This window comes from Pygoscelis adeliae, unplaced genomic scaffold (assembly GCF_000699105.1).
Source record: "Pygoscelis adeliae isolate BGI_AS28 unplaced genomic scaffold, ASM69910v1 Scaffold31, whole genome shotgun sequence".
NCBI classification, from domain to species: Eukaryota; Metazoa; Chordata; class Aves; order Sphenisciformes; family Spheniscidae; genus Pygoscelis; species Pygoscelis adeliae.
This window is the reverse complement of record NW_008824233.1, coordinates 2,976,955-2,989,836: the sequence shown is the minus strand read 5'-3', so window position 1 is coordinate 2,989,836 and position 12,882 is coordinate 2,976,955. Positions and strand designations below refer to the sequence as shown.

The 12,882-nt window shown below is 40.2% G+C and overlaps 1 protein-coding gene across 2 annotated transcripts in view; it reads left to right on the top strand.

Moving 5' to 3' along the window:
* The window catches only part of QRFPR (pyroglutamylated RFamide peptide receptor), a 20,873-nt gene that overhangs the window by 429 nt on the left and 7,562 nt on the right, over positions 1-12,882 (top strand). The gene's annotated exons all lie outside the window — the stretch shown is intronic.

Sequence of the window (12,882 nt, the reverse complement as noted above, 5' to 3'; positions counted from 1 at the left end):
GCTTGTGGCCAGCGCCGCCGCTGAGGCCCCTCTCCCTCCCGCCGTCTGTGAGGGACCCCGAGGGGTGTGGGGTGTTCCCGCGGTGAGCCCCGGGCAGCCTCGGCCGTTGGGGCCGGTCCTCCCCTGAGGAGGAGGGGCGCGGCCGCCCGGCTCTGAGGGGGCTGCTGTCCTCCCTGAGAGCAGCGTTATTCCCGCGGAGCCCTTCGTGCTCGCCCAGGGCTTAAAGTCTTCGGTGAAAACTTGAAACGCCCGCTCTCCCTGGAGCCGCTGGTCGCCTTCAGGCGTTCGTAGTCTTTTATCGCTGGACTGGGGCGCTATCTCCAGGTGTGTGGTTCAGTAACCTCAGCCTGCCGTCACCTGCTTTTCCGCAGAGTTAAATAATGGCTACACCACTCCCTCAGGTTGTGTTAAACCCAGTGCGCTTTCATGCTTGTATTCGTTAAAAGTTGCAGTATGCGTGTGAGAAACTATACGTTGTGTGGTGCCGATGAGGTAGTCTTGTGGTACTTTTTTTTTCTCTCTAAGTAAATGAGATTTGTCTGCAAGTGAAATATCAGTCTTTATTCAGCTTGAGTTCCTCTGACAGCAGTTGACTCAGAGTCAGACCTCCTTAACCTTTTGTGAGGGTAAAAGAATGCGTCCTTGGAGAAATAGCGGAGTGAGAGAACGTGCAGAATTTATGTTGAAATGATGCATTATTTTCAAGATATGCTTATATCTTGGGAATTATGTTTTATTCCTGTTGATGTGAAGGACCTTTGGGTAAGGCCTCCCTGATGCCTAGAAAGAATTACTTTTTTTCTTTTTTATGCATCCCAGTTCAAATGTAGTAAGGTAACAAAGGTGAAGTAACACTGCAAATGGCATTTATCTTCCTTTTCTTGGTCTTAAAACAGTGTTTGATAATCGTAAGTGGAAAAATAAAAGGGAAGGTTTTACAGCAAGTAGCAGACAACATCTTGTACAATCACAAATTGAAATATTTTTCAGAATATTTAAATAAGAACAGAAACTCTTTATGTTCATAAAGTGACACAATTATGTTTCAATTTCTAAGGCTTCCTGTGCTTCTATTGTTGGGAGACAGTGAAGGTTACCTTCAGAACATGGAGATTTAGTTCCAGTACATCCCATGGACTAGAATGTAGGGTGAGAATTGACAGGTCAGAGGAGACTTGAAAAGCATTTGGATACCTAACCCAATGTGAAGTGGGCTTTACTTTTGTCTGAAAAACAGGAGCTTTCTGGGAGAAGTGACAAATATAAAACTCCAGGTGCTACTGATAGTAAGGACAATTTTTATTTTCTTACGAGCTGTCTTTGAGGGAGATAACGACTGTTGTAAGACAGTACAGATGTTGAACCCCAAAACTAATCAGGACGCATAAATAAAAATAATGGAATAAATTGATAGCTATACTGCTGTGCCTTCCTTTTAACTATTGTAGTTCCAGTTCTCCTTGCTCAAAGAAGAATACAGCAGAAAGTTACTGGTGGCAATCAAGAGATCTCACAGAAAGGGGAGAGGACTGAATTGAGTAGCTTTCCCTGAAGATAAGAGGTGTGATTCTTCTCATGCATAAGGAAGACCCTGGTCTGTCAGCTTGACAATACATCTGACCAGAATCAACTAAAAGTTGGGTGGGATGGAGCCTCAACCTGAGGTGAATTACAGCAGATATGGCACAGGCATGTGGAACAGCATGGTAAAAGTATGTATGTTGCCATTTACCTTCTGTTACAGAGGATGCTTGACAAAAATCTAGAAGTAGTGAGTGTAAAAGGTTGCAACAAATACTTTAAAGTATCTAACTACTGAAGGTATCCTGTGCTGTGGGTTTTACTGTACTTTTGTCTACCCTCTTTGCTGTGCTAGAGCATCTTCAGTACAAGGGGATCCATAGATCCCATTGACTTTGATAGCAGCCTTTATGGTCTTGGTAAGATTTAACTAACACAGTAATGGGAGGACGTAATAAGTAACATAATTGATGGGTGTTACCCTTCACTGTTGGGGGGTGCGTGTGAAGTAAAATTCAGGAAAACAAATGAGATGTGAACTGATGGTATCCCAAGGGTATCTGATTCCTCAGGTTTACACTGTGAAGCATGAATGGTGATTACGGTTACACTGCAAATTGGAGCCTGCCAGGCTGGGAGGCGTCTTTTCCTTGCTAGCTTTACTGGTTTAATCTTCCTTTTGCCTTTCATTTTGTAGTCTGAAAAACCTTATTCTCATCCACCTTAATGCAACATCTCTGAGTAGTGCAAGGTCTAGCTCTGTTAAGAAAGGGGTGATTTGACTATGTAATACATCCCTGCTGGAAAAAGTGGTGCATCCTGAGACACTTGATGCTAGAAATACCTTTGGGTTTCTGAGCATTTAGTCCCTTTATATCTTGATTTAGCTGCACTTGCATCACTAAAACAAGCATCTGTAGTAGGTGACGTGAACTGAAACATAAGTATGTTTCGTACTTGTCTTTGATTTGGAACTGGTTCTTTATTTCCATGCTTGTATGTGTGTGTTTGTGTTTCTTTCTCTTCCCCTTCAGAAACACACAGCAGAATGGGAGAGGTGAGGGGAAAATGGCAAACAGCCTAGACTGTAGAGGCAGAACATACAAACATAAGAACAGCCACAGTTTCAGAGGAGCTGTTATCTTTTAAGACATTATGGGATGGTATCAGAAAGGACCGACTACCATTTTGGCCCTTCTACAGTGAAGGGTGAAACACTTTTTCACCCCAAAGGGTTCCAGGTGTGCGTAGTTTATAATAGGACTCCAAGGAGAATGTTAATAGCTGGTGATGTAAAGTAATTCAAATTGTGGATGGTAAAGTGGCTCCTCTAATAGACAGTGTTTGCCAGAATTCTTTAGAAACTGAAGATTTCTCATGTTCACTGCATTGCACTTGTCAGAACTTAATTCAGTTCTGACAGAGATGGGAAAAACTAAAGCACTGGCATGACTTTTTCCACAGTATATTCATTGATACATCTTAACTTCACCTACAATGTAGCAACTGCAGTTTCAAGAAACTGTGTGCCTCACTTTGCCTGGTGATTATGCAGTATTAACACAGACCTGCTAGCTCTTCATAGGCAGCAACTGGGAGCCGCACCATATTGACCAAAAATGGGTGAATCGGTCTCACTTTTGATTCTCTGACCTCTTAAGAATCTGTAAAGCTGTGTGAGACTGTAATAGTGACAGTATAGGATTTAATTTCTGAATTTATACTTTGCAACTAAAATGGCTGTAACTTCTAGGGGAACTTTTAATAAAAAACTTGCAAGCTAATTTCTCTCTCCTGTGGGAGATACTGTGGAAGAAAATGAAAATTGTGGCTTTGGCATAAATGATCACTGGGATCATATTTATTGGTAAGAGGAAGATAAAATGGGAACTTGAGTAAGGGGTAAATTGATGCATACAGCAAAGATAGTCTTGGTGCAAACTGAAGCAGCTGAGGATTTGCTCTCATGATCATAGGTAGGAGGCAGCAGTAGTGGTCTCGCTGTCATACTGATGGCAGTTAAAGGTAAATTTGGGCTTGTGTCTCTGGGTCAGATATTACAAGAGTCGCTTTATTTTCTGACACTGCTTAGTTAGCTGGGTAACAGCAATATCTACAGATCTGCCTGGAGCAACTGGAGAATTACTTTTAATGTTGTGTAATATAATAGCCCTGGCAAAAGATAAGGGCAAAACAGCAGGTGATGGTAGATCTAGCGAAATTCACAAGAAAGATGTAGCATAGTGCATCTTATCAGTTAGAATATGTATTGTCAAGACAGGTGTCAGAGGGTGGCTTTTCCTGTCATTTAGAGCGTAGTGAGTCATCTGAGGCACTACTTGAACGCAGCAGCAGTTAACATACCCTTGCATATCTTGTCTGGCCTCCAGCTGCCACTCGGGAGAGGGGTGGATCTTTTGTACATTGCTGTCATATCCCGTGCTCCTTGACAAGGCAGTTACCCCTTCTCTGAAGGCTTGGTTGAAAACCAAGTGGCGTCTTATACCCAGTTGAGTATTTAGGGTGCTTTCTGTTCTTTACCAAACATCTTGTATCAAGCAGTGCGTTACCTTCCTTACAACTTTCCTGTGTGAGAATGCATAAACATGCCTTACTGAGGGATTAAAATTAAATCTTAGCAATTAAAATCACTGGGCCTGTTGTGTCTGATATTCTTGGATACCTCTGTAAAATCTGGTTTCTGCTCTTCAGCGAGACGTTAGGAACTTCTTCACTCTGACTTGCTTCTGGAATGTTCTTTGATAGTGAAGAGTTTCCAAATACTCTCAAACTCCGCTGACATGCTATTAGGGTTAATATTAGACAATAAAGCTGGATGTGAGAGATCCAATTATTTGTATCTCCAGCTTTTTAAAGCTTCTTTAAACTTTCCAATTCAAGTTGTCTAGGTTTGCTGTAAATCAGGTCAGGGACACAAGAGCAGTATGAGAAGTTATGTCTCAGGATTGATCTGCTTCCGTAAGAGCAGGGTGATTTTTGTAGTCCTATCTGTAATTGCCTTATCCTTCATTCTCCGTGATCTGCTATTGTGTATTTTAGGGTATTTGCTTATGAGTAGGGGCAGGAATAAAATTCTTTATGAAGATGATTTAAGAAAGGGTTACACAGTGAATGCCTCAGTAAAGGAAATAACAGGCTTAGGGTTTTTTTAATATATAGTATATCGGGAGGTTGCTTTGCTTAAAAGCAGCAAAACAATGCTGACAAAAGGAAACTTATTCTACTCACATGTTCAGTATAGGGAATTTCTTACTGCAAGTTGTGCATCATTAATTAGTGTAAATATTAAACACAATGACTGATGTGAAATATTTGCTGTTGCATTAATCGGGCAAAGAAATAAAGCAAGTTTTAGGATGTGGGTAGATTGGTTAGTGTTTCTTGTGAGGTGGTGGTTATGTCCTTTTCCCTGGTAAAAATACCTGGCAATCTCTGTCTTGCGTCGAGTGAACAGGACTCTCTTTGCCGTGTCCTGTTTTGTTCCCTGCTAGTGAGTCCCCTTTCTCTCTTCGGAAGAGATCTGATCTTTAACCTCTGTCCCTGCCAAAAATACCCACCTGTACTACTTGTTGCTTGTACCACAATTGCAGACAGTAGTTTACTGCAGTAGTTTTGTGTTCTAGTAGCAGTGCTGTCCTGCACAGCTATCCTGCATCTTTGCATGTTTGTACTTGTTTTTACTCGCCGATGGCAGCATTTTGAAATAAGCTGCTGATCCAAGTTTGCCTGAAGACTGTGGTGCCTGTTTCAGTGGCTTTGTAAACCCACGGGTAGAGAAGCTGCACGTGAGCCTTGGAGAGAAGGAGGAAGTAGGGTAGACACTGTGGAATACCTTGGTCAGCTAGCCCAAGGTGTGCGGTCCACACTTTCAAATTGCAGGATAGAGGGAATGGTGTGGACTCCATCTTGCATCGGTAAAAACACTATAGGCTATTCGAGGTGCATGGGCTTAATTGCATGGGTTCATGCCATACCATTTTCTCTCAGCTGCTGTAGTTGACCACAAACAGACTTAAACTAGCACAGGACTACTATCAAGTGCTACACTCATGCCTTTTTCTGGGCAGACGTGTGTATAATGTTCTTTATCCTCTATAGATAACATGTGAGAGACTTGTGCATCGCAGATGGTAAACTACTAAGGATGCAAAATGCCCGTATACCCAGGAATCGATGTAAAACAATGCATTGCCCAAGTATGAAAGACCCTTAAAGATCTTATTTGTATGATGATGACTGACTTGTTTTCTGCCCTGAAGTTACAAAATACAAGAAAACTTACCTTGCTTGCATCAAGTGAGCTGGAGAGAACCGGTTTACAAGCTGTGATAGAGATTTTAGTGCAAGGGCTTGGTCAAAAACATTTTAACAGAGGAAGGAGCAATTTAACTTTTATCAGAGAATGGTTTTAGGATTTTGCCTTTGTTACCCTAATAAAAGAAAAATGATCTTTTAAATGGGTGGTGAAATGGCTAAATCATAGTTACAGGCACAACATCTGATAATGAAGGCATGAAGAATTGTTTAAGGGAATACTGTTCATATTTGCAGCCTTCTGAATGTGTTATCATTGGGGAAAACTAATCATTGCTTGAATAATCTATGCAGTTTTCAGCAGTGCGTAAGGAACACTTTTGGGAACCTCTTAGCTTCTTGAAGAAGAGAAGCAATTAGTTATTTTCATTCCCAGTACTCCTCTGCAAACGGTTTTCTTTCCCAATTGGAAATGGTCAGTATTAAATGCTGCAGTGTTGTCTTCGCTAACAATCTATTGGAAGTGTTTGCTGAAAGCCTTACCTTGTAGAAAGTTAAACATTTTGATACATATTTAAGATAGTAGGTAAAGTATTATAATTATTATTACTTAAAATATTCAAAAAAGTCACGTTTTTGTACTGGGGGGATGTAAGTGAAAAATGAGCAGGCAAAAAAGGAGATACTTTTTTAGCAAGTCTTTCCAAGAAAAAAAAATTTTTTTAAACAGCCTTTAGAAAGCCTTTGAAAAATATTAATCAGATTCTTTCTGATTTAGGCATATTAGGCATATTAGATGCCTAAACTACTTCACAGATTGCAAAAGAACTGAAGCAAAATTCTGTTCTGAAAGATTCAGCGTAGCCACAGCCAAAAAAAAAAAAAAATGAACCACGATCTGAGAAATAGACTAAATTTTTCCCAGTGCCTAGTTTTAGCACAAGAAGGCTTCAGTGCTGGGATCATATCAGAATGCTTAATGTACCGGAGCTGTGTTTATCTCTGCATTTGGAGGCATTACATAGGTGTTACCTATCTTGTGCAGTATAGCATAAAAATGTCTCGGGTGTCTCAAAGACCTGGAATACGTCTAGCTGTGTGTTTTGCATTGGGAAGCAGAAAGTAGCACCCTTTTTCCCCAAGCTCCATCTGTCTAGAGTTTGGCTCATTTAGTGGTCATTAATGACCTCAGGTAGCTGGTCTCCACATAAATTTTGGAGTCAGGCTCAAGAATTTAAACTGCAGTTTAAGTGAGGAACTAGCCCGACTTACCATATGAATAAAACTAAACATTGTTTTCAAGAGTAAGTCAGTGATTGCATTAATCCTGGATTTTTATCATTATGTCCCGATTCTGATTTAGGGGCAAGGGGAATGCCTTTTGTTCTGAAAGTGGCTGGTTATCTCAAGGATGGGATGCACATTAGCAGGCAATTTGTCTTCTAGACAAATTTCTGTTTTAGAGTCGCTCTCGCTTTTTAATCCTGTATATTGTATTTACCGGGTGATCTATCATTGTGAAGCCTGAGAGGCAATCTAATTTGGGGCAATTAACAGTAACACACAGGGAAGCAGAATAGTCCATGCAGACTGCTTTATCTTCTGAGGGTGGGTGACTAGGACCAGGAGCACAAGGATGTGAGGTTGCTGTGTCGGGTGGGCTTTAGCTGCCAAATCCTGCTGGAACTGTATATTCTGCCTGCTTTTTTTGCCTGCTTTCTTCCCTGCTTTTATTGCACTTCTGTTCATCGAAAGAAGAGGCAAGTAATGATTTTTGGATTGTTTTCAATGATTTAAAGGCTGCAGGGGTTTAAAATAAAGAATTAGTAATAACAGAACAAGATGGTCAGCTGGAAAAAAAAGTGAATGATCGAGCTTTGCTTAAATTCTTCAACTTGACAGTGAAGGTGGCTTTAGTAATTAATGATTTAAATCAGCAGCTAAGAAACACTTGGTTTATATAAATTTTAATGTTTGGAATCTGCACTTCTTGGCTTTTTTTCTAGAAAGGGTGATCTTTCTATAATCTTTCCAGTTAATCATTAAAATGTGAGGTGTCTGTTTAATTAGAGATGGTTCTTTTACAAGGCAGGAGACTACTTTTTGGTAAGTAAGAGGATATTTTAAATGTATGCATGTATTAAGTTTTTTCCTTTAGGGAAACTTAATTAATGACTATTTTCTAATGTAATTTATTTATATGGTTGTCATTTACTCACTATTGTGGAGCTGTTGGATGGAAGTTGCAGTGTAACTGAAGTGCAGGAGGACAGCATCATTATCAGCAGTTACCTGTAGGTGGTGAATGTACTGTTCTAATTGATGTATCAGATGTATTTGAAGCAAGTAGATCTCACCCTTTCTTACCTCATTTTTCTTCATAGGTTTGAAGGAGTGCATACTTCCCTGCTTCTTAATTCTGTCATTTTTCTTCATAGGTTTGAAGAAGAGTGCATGCTTCCCTGCTTCTTAATTCTGTTTCTCACCTTTGAAAGACAAATATCTGTAATTGCTTTCTTGCATCTCACAGGCTACTTGCCTCTTCTAATCTGTTTATTACAATCTGGGGTGCTGTTTTCTTGACAGCTGCTGTAGGTTTATGTTGATGACTGGTCTGTCTCAGGACAACTTTTAAACGTTTCTAAAAATCTGTCTTAAACCCTCTTTGCTTTTTCAGCATTATTTCAGTGTGTATAAAGCCAGGAAACACTTCATTTTAATGGGGAAGGAAGGGAAGGTGAAGTGACTTCTTTCTTCGGTAAATGCTTCCTTTATCCAAATGCTGATTAGCTTAACTCCAAAAACACTATGAGGAGTGAGATTTAAATAATCTTGACTGAAACTCACTTATCTTAAGTGGGCTTTTGTTCTGTACTTTTGTATGTTACTCTCTCACTAATTGTCCTCTTTAGATAGGATCTGAAATTATGTTTTGAACAATATATTGTTTGAAAAGAAATAGATCACAAAATAAAGCCGTTCAATGCCTTTATCATAAAGATAAAAAGCAAATCCATTCTTATTTTCAGATTGGTTGGGAGGAATGAAACTTCATTGTATTCTTAATCCAATGTTGATTTATTATAGGTGAGTGTATCATGACAAGGAAAGAAGACTTGAATAATACTAGCTGTTAAACCATATTCTCTCCAAACCATGTTCTGAACAGTTACATTTTTATCAACTTGATTAGAAAAAAGGCGTAAACTAGCATATTCCTTTAAAATCTTCTGTTACTCTGTGGTAAGTCTGAACACAAACATGTGAAAACCAGCTTGACATGTTTTTAATGTATCACAATGTTTCACACAGCTGTTTTTTGCCTGTCCCAGTCTTATTTTAACTTCACTGTCTTAACTATGATGTAGTAGCATAATTTGATTTTTGTTTGGTTTTTTTTCCCCCCCAAAACTTAACATGTCTTGCTTATAGTAAAAAATGGCTTTTTTCCTCAGTTTTTCCAGAAGGGACTTTCAACTAACAGGCACTTGAGAATGGGGTTGCATCGGTTTCTTCTTGCTGCAGGTGAAGCTTGCTTTACACAAATGGGTTAAATATTAAGTGAAATGTGCATGTATTGTTGGATCAGGGGCTAGACCTCAGTACCTGTTTCCCTAATAATGAGTATGCAAGTTTGCAGGTATTGTGTGGGTGTTTTTGTGTTTTCATTTTTTTTTTTTTTTTTCCCCTGGCTTTGAAAATCCGTAAGTATTCTTGTGAGATGGTCCATTTCAGAGGGAGGCCCTGAAGGGGTCCTAATGGTAAGGCTTTCTTTTCAAGGTTGGAGAGCCAGGATTCCAGGCCCCCTTTTCCACACTTCCCTTGTTCAGTGATTACAGCATTCAGTCAATTTAACAGAAGGAAGAAGAGGTACATCATCTGTGTTTTGGGAAGGCTTAGATCTAGTAAAACCTACCTTGCCTGTTAGAGTCTCACAAGCAAGGTTGTGTTTAGTGTCCAGAATACTGTGTCCAGTTTTGGACCCACAGTACAAGAAAGATATTGATAAACTGGTATGAATTCAGCAGAGGGTTACCCAGACGTCAGGGGTGGGAGCAGCTGCCCTATGTGGGTGGAAAAGCTGAGGGAATGGAGCTTGTTCAGCCTGGAGAAGGGAGAGTTTTGGGGCAACCTAGCAGCATTTTGCAGTGCATACAAGGAGGTTATTGAGAAGATGGACCCAGGCTCTTCACAGCAGTGCGTGGCAGGAGGATGAGAGACAAAAGGCTTCAACTGGAACAAGAAGGTCAGACAGGATATAGGGAAAATCTTTTTCCGTGTGAGGACAGTCAAGCAGAGGAAGAGGCTGACCCGGGGAAGGCTATGCTGTCTTCAACCTTGGAGATTTTCAAGATCTGAATCCTCTGGCCTGTGTCTGGCTTGATTGCTGATTCTGCTGTGAGCCACGAGGTCAGATTAGAGACCTCCTGAGTTTGTTTCCCACCAGCATTATTCTGTGGTTCTCCAATTCTCTTCTGTGCTTGTCAGGACTGACTTGAGACAACTCTGCAAGGCCATGCTGAGAACCTGTAGCCTGGAAGTATCTGAAGGAACAGGGCAATAGAATCAACACTTGGGACACTAGGCAGCTAAATCCCAAAGAATAAAATGACGGTTGGACTTCCATAAAGGACTTCTGAAGTCCTTTCGGTAATCTAATTCCTGTCAACAACAGCAAGCTCTCTGTTAGGAAAGAATGTCAACAAGAAGTCAACAACAGCAAGCTCTCTGTTAGGAAAGAATGTGATTTAGGGCTTGTGGACTTGGAGACAGTGTTTTGAAAAGATCTACTGAAGAGTTAATCTCCATATAGATGTTCTGTTTCAGAATATCCCTGGAATAACCAGTGTGGTCGCTCTGAGTTTTTTAGTATTCTGAAATCATAGTTTCAGGTTGTCTTTTTCCTTTTTCTCTACCCCGCCCCAATCCAACTGCCACCGTTCTGAAATAGTTATCTTACTTAACAGTAAATTATTTTCATTTTCCATGTGTACAAAAGCTGATGGTGGCTGTAGTTTGAAAACATAGGCTATATAATTTATAGTATTAAAAGACTTGGAGAAAGTCTTTAGTAATTATCTAAGCAGTTTGGAATGGCTGGTATATATTTATAAATAAAATCATGAAAGTTGAAAACTTTCATGAACTTTCGTGAAGAACAGGCTTTACATGGAAAACGTTCCCTATTCTGTCAAGTACAATGACCCCGGTAGCTGAGGACTGAATCCCGTTCACATTAAGGATGGTGGAGCTTGATCTCAAATCTGTCGATGTCAGATTTCCATTGAAGTTGATGACTTCTCATTTGGCCATGACATTCTAAACACTGTATTCCTTTCTCCCCGGCCCCACCCCTCCCTACCCACCCCCAACATACCTGTTTCAAACACTCATGCAAGCAAGAGTTGATTTCCTTGCTAAACAGTCACTTAACCTTGGTGAAGTTTTGCATTTGAAACACCAGAGTGCCTCATGATTTCAGAAGACAGGAAGCGTTTGTATAGTGAGTGACAATTCAGGGCAAGCAAAAGAGCCCTAAAGCAATATGGTAATGTTAATACAAGTTGATAGTCAGAGACCCTGGGCTTGGTGGCATGAGAAGCTTCAGAGAGGTTGCAATACTGTTCTATTTTTGCTCTTGATATATAGAGGCTTTTTGAGTAGCTTTTAGCTATTGTCCTTTTGAAAAACTCATGTTATTTCTTGGTTATAAGAACACGTGTGGCTGTTTTGCTTTGGCCACAAAGGTTCAATCCACCAAGGAACCAAAATGTGTGCCATGTGACTCACTCAGAGCAGGTTTTTCTATTTCAGCCAACGGTGTCTAATGAAAAACATCCTGTTTCACATTTCTGGAAGTGCTACTGTCACTCCTCATTCAGCTCGGTAGGATCAATTTGTAGACATTATGTAGATTCTTCCTTTTACAACCCCTTTTTAACAGTTACTTATATACAGCTTAGGTGATCGCTTATTGTGCATTTGTCTTCAAAGAGATGAAATAAGGAGTTTCTCCAGCCTTTTCTCCTGGGGGTTCAGCTAAAGGTGTCATGGTAGTCTGCACTCTTTGACAGTGTAGTTATTGGGAAGAAAATGAGAAGATAACAGTAAAAGGCAATGGAAATCGGGGATTTTGGGAGTTACTGTCTGATGAACTCCGGTATTCTGTTCGCTCTTTGAATAGTTGGGCACAAGCTGGAAATTCCACCAGACTCGTATAACTTCAGTGAAAGTCGCTGTCTCATTTTGTTACTTAAGTAGAGTAATAGACCGATACTTCTTTGCTTCCTAAGAATACCCTGGAATGCTGGGACTTCAGTGAAGGAATAGTGCATTACAGGAAAACCCCTATAATGGAGTATAGTTCAAGTGGACTGAACTTATTTAACTCTTGACTTTTCTCAAGCTGTAAGAAACAGCATACGGTGAAAGTTTTTTTTTTTTTTTCTTGCCACAGCTCCAGCACTCAAACTTGAACTCGTTTCTTTAGTGAAACAGGAACTTAAACATTTCTTTCATGCAGAAAATTGCTTTTCTGTTCATGTTATTTGTATCAGGAGTCACTTCTACTTTACTCAGTCAGCGAAGAAAAAACTGGAAACGAATAGTGGAAACTCTCCTTTTAATTCAAAGGAGTAGGATTTGGATTTGGCTGAAGATCATTTTATCTCTGCTTTACTCATGGCAGTAAGCCAGAGATTGTGTGCCATAGCCTCTTCTTTAGTTGTATTCATGTGCAAAGAAGGTATGATTTGAGCTTGCTTTTTGTCATCTCACTACAGAAGTTTCAACACACTGGTTGAAGAACTATAAATTTGAGTGGGTCTGGTGCTTATATGTGTAGCACATACTGTACTGGGTGTAGAGAGAAACTGTTGAGATGCTGAGTTAATAAGACACTGGCCATGTTTCATGAGGGTTTACTTTGTGCTTACTGAAGCCAAGGAAGAAGTGGGGGGAATTTTATTGTATAAATTGCAGTTGATGCCAGATGTCAAGATGTCTTGTCCTGCTCTTTCTGACACCCTGGCAAAATACATACTAGATGAGAAACAGACATGCAGCCTGGTGCATTTTCTTCCATGC